The following is a 6,445-nucleotide window of genomic DNA, read 5'->3' on the forward strand; positions in this document are numbered from 1 at the left end:
AACTCAACCAGCTGGGAGTTCCTACGCGAAACCATGGACTTGTGGGATATGTAGTTTCTTAAAGGGCCGCTAGGACACCATGGACGGCGAGGAAAAAAATCACATCCCATGAGTCAATAGGGCTTCGTTTTTGAATCCCGGAACCGCAGCCATAACCGACTGCCGCGAGTGACGTGGAGATGTCCCGAAAAAAGGCGAGTGTGTGTACAGCTCGCCACCTATGGATTAAGTAAACCAAGCCGGCTGCATCACGGTTGTGTAATAAGATTTTTTAAATTAAGTCTGTTTAACTATCTTATTTTAAAAAAAAAAAAGGTGTCCTACATGTTAAATAAAAATATTTTCTTTATAGTAAAATCAGAATAGTCTATAGGCTATTTGTTCACATAAGCAATTTGTAGATTTGTAATGACCTTCATCGCCTTATTTTGCTGATCAAATAAAGATATCTAAGGCTATATATTATTATTGGCTTTTTTTAATCGAACGTAGCTACGTTCAGTCAACCGCCCTTTGATGGAGCACGCACAATACGTGTATGCGCACTTTAATCACTAGAGGGCGAGAAAGTCAAAGTTTTTCTGCGATCCTGAAAGATGTCTGATAGTGGGATATAAAAGGCTTTTTACATGACTGATTCTTACTACTGATATGTATAGGAGTATAAGATGGCTATAACTGGTGTTTTTAAATGTATATTACAGTGCAAACTGCTGTCTCTCCAGTTACGTGGAAAACGTTCGGTCCTAGGAGGTCAGTAGCACTAGTCGTGAGTAATCCTGGAGCCCAGACCCCAAGAAAAAGTAACTTAATATAGTATATGATTTTAGACCAGTGACATTGACATCTGACATAATGGAGTCATGGTAAAGCTGTTATTAGCTTACCCAAGACCACGTCAGAACATCCATGGATGCCCTGCAGTTCGCCTTCCAGGGCGGCATTGCTGTAGATGGTATCACATGTGACATTTGGCTAGTGTGAGAAGTTCTGTGAAGATTGTTTGTTTTAATTTCTCCAGTGCATTCAACACTGTTTAGCCTGCACGCCTTGGTGAGACCTTTTTTTGTGATTTGGGCGGACGAGCTTATCACTTTGTGAACACCAGTTGTAGTAATGATGCCTTATTTGTAGAACAATTTGTGAGGCTGCAGGACTCTGCTAGACATGGCTGTGTTCGGCACAGGAGTGCCGCAAGGAACTGCACTGCCTCCCTTTCTGTTCAGTCCGTACACCTTGGACTTCACATACAGATCTGGTTCATGGTTCTGAGCAGCTCTCAAATGGCTTGGCCATGGTGCTAAGGACGGGAGTTTGACTCCAGGGCCCTGGTGCAGGACAACCCTGATGAATCAGAGCAGTTCATTCAGCAACAGACTGAAACAGATGTGCCATATCAGGGAGCAGCATGTGAGGTCAATCCTACCCACTGCTACAAGACTTTATACAGAGTGACCATAAGGCTGGGATATCAGTGCTCATGATGCTTGTCTAACGATTAAGAAGGTCAATAGCACTAGTTCTGAGTAGCACTGTACTCTCCACTCTCTGTAGTGTGCCATAGTACTATACACTTGTTCAGTCCAAGTGCAGTTTTCAGTTACCATTGGGTGTGAATTGTAGGTGAGGGAGTAACAGTGGATAAATTAAGAGTGTAACCACTACAGACATTTGTGTCCTTGATACTGAAGGTCATATAAGACATTTTTACTCGATCTAAGCGGACTGTGGACTAAGCATCCATGTATCTTCTCTTGGCTAAGCACTAACACATACACAGCCTGGCCAAAAAAAAAAGGTCACCACCTGGATTTAACTAAGCAAATAGGTAAGCGCCTCCCATTGGATAATTACTGCATGGGTGATTACGTTTCAGACGGGAACACGTTATTTAATCCTAACTAATGCAATGAGAAGCTTCTCATTTGTTAAACAGCCATGTCGAAAGACACATCCTGTGGTCGTGGAAAAGATGTTAATCTGTTTCAGAAGGGTCAAATTATTGGCGTGCATCAAGCAGAGAAAACATCTAAGGAGATTGCTGAAACTACTAAAATCAGGTTAGGAACTGTCCAACGTATTATTAAAAAGTGGACAAACAGTGGGGAAACATCATCTACGAGGAAGGAATGTGGTTGGAAAAAAATCTTGAATGATCGTGATGGGCGATCACTTAAACGTGTGGTGAAATCAAATCGTAGAAAAACAACAGTAGAACTCAGGGATATGTTTAATAGTGAAAGTAAGAGCATTTCCACACGCACAATGCAAGGGAACTCAAGGGACTGGGACTAAACAGCTGTGTAGGATTAAGAAAACCACTTGTCAGTGAGGCTAACCGGCAAAAACAGCTTCAACTGGTTAGGGAGCATAAAGATTGGACTCTAGAGCAATGAAAGGAGGTCATGTGGTCTGATGAGTCCAGATTTCCCCTGTTCCAGAGTGATGGGCGCATCAGGGTAAGGAGAGGCGGCAGAGTGATGCACCCATCATGCCTAGTGCCTACCGTACAAGCCTGTGGGGGCAGTGCCATGATCTGGGGTTGCTGCAGTTGGTCAGGTCTAGGTTCAGCAATGTTATGTGCCCAAAGAATGAGGTCAGCTGATTGCCTGAATATACTGAACGACCAGGTTATTCCATCAATGAATTTTGTTCTTCTCTGATGGCACGGGCATATTCCAAGATGACAATGCCAGGATTCATCAGGCTCAAATTGTGAAAGAGTGGTTCGGGGAGCATGAGACATCATTTTCACACATGGATTGGCCACCACAGAGTCCAGACCTGAACCCCATTGAGAATCTTTGGGATATGTTGGAGAAGACTTTGCGCAGTGGTCCAAATCTCCCATCATCAATACAAGATCTTGGGGAAAAAAAATAACATAACTCTGGACAGAAATAAATGTTGTGACATTGCAGAAGCTTGTGGAAACGATGCCACAGCGAATACGTGCCGTAATCAAAGCTTAAGGCAGTCCAACGAAATATTAGTGTGTGTGACCTTTTTTTTGACCAGGCAGTGTATTTACATTACATATTAAAACCTCTATCTACACTTATTTTTGTTCTAACTTACTTACTAGCTCTACCTCTAGCTATAGTTACTTTTTTCCATCGGTCTTACTCGAATCCCAGTTCTCACACCCCACAGCCCCTTAAGGTACCGTCCACAACACAGTCTATACTCCCAGAAAACTTATCTACCCCCCACTGATACCTCAGTCCAAAACAATGGCAGTAGGTGGACCCTGGAACTGCCAGTCTGCTGTCAAGAAAGATGACGTCATCTTAGCTTTGGCTGTCCTTCACTCTTTCTGCTTCCTGAAGCCAAGTGAGACATCGATCACTTTGGAGAAGTCAGTCATACAAGCTTACTTCTGTCCCCGAAATAGCACTTTGCACCTCTTTTCATTGTATCACTTTAATATTTCTTCATTCTACTTCCATGCTGTTACAGTCTGCTCCTTCATCAGTCTTCCCATTTATCTGTCATCTATCATCCACTTGGGCCACTAGGAATCTTCATAGAAGAGCTAGACATCTTTCTTAGTCCCTTACACTCCTTGGAGCCTCTTCTTCCAGTCCTTCTGCATTCTCTCTCGTCTCAAGTGACCACACTTCTCCTGTGTTCTTGCTGTAGATCCTGGTCAGGTGGATTAGTCAGTTGATGTCACTTTTCATTTTGGCATGCATCTTGATGTTGTCCATGCGCAGGAGTTTGATGGTACTCCAACTCCCAATCCATCCCTGAATCCATCTCTTGTTGATGACCTGGCTGAGAAGACTATGTCGAACACTGCAATTCTCTGGTATATACCACACTTTGTGGTCCCCGGGGCAATTGTCTTTGAGCTGACTTGTAGTGTTGTCTTCCAGTGTTCCACTGAGTTCTGGACAAAGACCCTCATGGTCTTATTGACTTAACAGAGAGCTAGGCAATAAAGTATCCAAGTTTATGGCATCAGTTTGTATACATTCTTACAGCCAATCCAGTCAATGCTCAGCCATGTTCTTCATGTTTCTGGCTCACTCTTAGACATCTGCTGTTATAGCGCAGAGTGGTTACCTGCTCTGAGATATGCTCTCCCACTACTGTTCTGGAGTGAATCCATAGTCAGGGCTTTTATTAGGCTTCTCGTTAGATGTGTTTTTGAGGTTTGCAGTTTTGTGTTACTGCTGCTGTAATGCTGCAGTCTCCTTCGGGATAAATTTAGTTCATTCTTTCTTTTCTGCTGAGAAGCATCTCATGAACCTGGATTGAGTAACTTACATTTAGCAGATCGCCAACATGGGGCTCTACAGGCACTCTGGTAACCTTCATGTGCACTGGGATCAGCAGGATGTTCCATGTTTACAGCATGTGCATTTGCAGTTACAAATCAATCACTCACTCTATCAATCTATACATCGGTCACAAAAGTTACTGTGAAAGTCTAACAATTACAAGACCTTTTTGCAGTTAATGATTTATGCCTTTGGGCAAAATGACATTAAATTAAAATGAAAAAACAAAACAAACAAACAAAAAAAAACAAAACAGTCTTCTCAGCCTTTATCATTCTGGATGTTGTCAGGTTAATAAGCTTCATACTTGACCACTAATACCTGCAACCAGCATACATCAATTCCCTTGTTTATGGAACATATTTGGAGGTTTACAAGTTACATACAGAAAAGAATCTCACAGCATGTTTTAGCTTTATAAAACAGTTCCATATTTATTGCAAAATATTTTGTACAGAGGAAACTAAAAAAACAAAACAAAAAAACAAATAAACACAAATAAAAGAATGGGACAGTAAGGCCCACATCAGAACTCTGCGTGCTGGACTGTACAAACATCAACAGTAACCCTTTGTTGCTTAAATAATCTAACATCTTCAAAACAAAACAACATGTAATTTCAAACACACCATTCCCCCCCCCCCCCACTCACTTTTCTGGAACTGACTCATGTACGATTCACGTTTATGATCACCAACGACAGCATTTTAATGCCAATTATCTGTACTGACTAGTTTCAATTCTACCGTAGAATTTCTTAAGTCTATTTGCTACTCAAGTTGAGCTGGATATCTGTCCAAGAGAACTGTACTCACATTACTCCACTGCTGGTTCAGCTACACGTCTTGCTGTTCTTGCTCCGATGTCATTATGAACCACTACACAACTTGACTGATCCCAGATCTGCAAGCTAGACTTCACCTCTACACACACTACTGTATGGACGGCAATTACTATAAACTTAAGTCTTACCTCACAAGAGTAGTTGAATGACTGACACCCCGACCCCACCCTCTAAAAAAGGCCAGTCAAAACCACCATGGTTAAGAGCGAAGAACACACTCCTCAAAACACAAAAAAGGCATAAACCTGCCTTAGCATCTCACTGAAAATGTCAAAATATATGTGAGAAGACATAACTTGGTTATACTATTAAACCAAGAATGATGTTCAGTAAGATACAGACCCTCAATAGTCAATACAGTGAGTAGTAAGCTGATAGCTGTCTGTCGGCAACACTTCGCCTATCTACCTTAAGAGGCTGAACGCACCAAACGCTTCCTTTGTTCTGCCCAACATTGTCCTTTTTAAAGGGGGAAAAACCAAATCCATTCAAAATTTGACAAAATCTGAATTAGAATAATCCGGACATGTACAAAAGCTTCAGAAGTGACACTCTTGGGACTAATGCGTGCGATACCTTGGACAGGCGGGGGTGGGGTTTTTTGGCACTGGTGTTGCCGCCTTGTTTCCTACAAGCTCCACGGACGTCCTTAAGCTCCATGCAGCAGGACACCGATGTTGACACTCAAACGGCCATCTTGGAACCGGGCTGCCTAGAGTATAAACCCCCTGCTGCTAGACTCCAAACGTAATAGAAAATGAAAAGTGTAGAGACCAAAATAGATCCTTTTCTCTTTGATGCATATAGTAAGCCCTTCTGGAATAGAATGCGTACAGGATTCACACTACACAGGGGACGTGGTGGGGGCTCCGTTTCACGGGATAACTCGGAGAGTGGCTGACATTTGTCAGATGGTTCTCGACAGATGCACAAACCTTTTGTTTTGGTATATTAATGCAGGATTTCCATTTTTAATTGTCGGGAGGGGGAGGGGGGGGAAAAAAAAAAAAGATCAAGATCCTGACGGACATTCGCGCGAGAGGGTGTGTAGTGGTCCATCCTTTCTGCAGCGTGTGTCCCCACCGCGCCTCGGGACCGCCCGCAATTCACCAGAACCAGTGAGCAGAATGTTGGTGGGGTGGGGCTGCTTGCTTCGAACAGCAATACGAAAAGTTGGCAGGGTGCAGGCGCAGGTTCTGACTACTGCTGAAACAGCCCTGCGTGCCACAGGTCTAGGGGTGAGCGTGCCCATGTAGGATCACCTTCACCCAGACCCACGCATGTAACAGCATTAAACACGGGAGCCCTGTAGCAA

At 43.1% G+C, this 6,445-nt stretch overlaps 1 protein-coding gene across 4 annotated transcripts in view; it reads right to left on the reverse strand.

Annotated features, from left to right (window-relative positions):
• Window positions 1–4,693: 4,693 nt before the first annotated feature.
• The window catches only part of mib2 (MIB E3 ubiquitin protein ligase 2), a 43,895-nt gene continuing 42,143 nt past the window's right edge, over window positions 4,694–6,445 (reverse strand). For all 4 annotated transcript variants that reach the window (XM_035536347.2, XM_081703529.1, XM_081703528.1 and 1 more), the window contains one exon: window positions 4,694–6,445. This exon is cut by the window's right edge and continues 1,589 nt beyond it. The gene's annotated coding sequence lies outside the window, so the exon portion shown is untranslated.

Source organism: Electrophorus electricus, chromosome 20 (genome assembly GCF_041902795.1).
Source record: "Electrophorus electricus isolate QZ-2024a chromosome 20, ASM4190279v1, whole genome shotgun sequence".
Taxonomy (NCBI): domain Eukaryota; kingdom Metazoa; phylum Chordata; class Actinopteri; order Gymnotiformes; family Gymnotidae; genus Electrophorus; species Electrophorus electricus.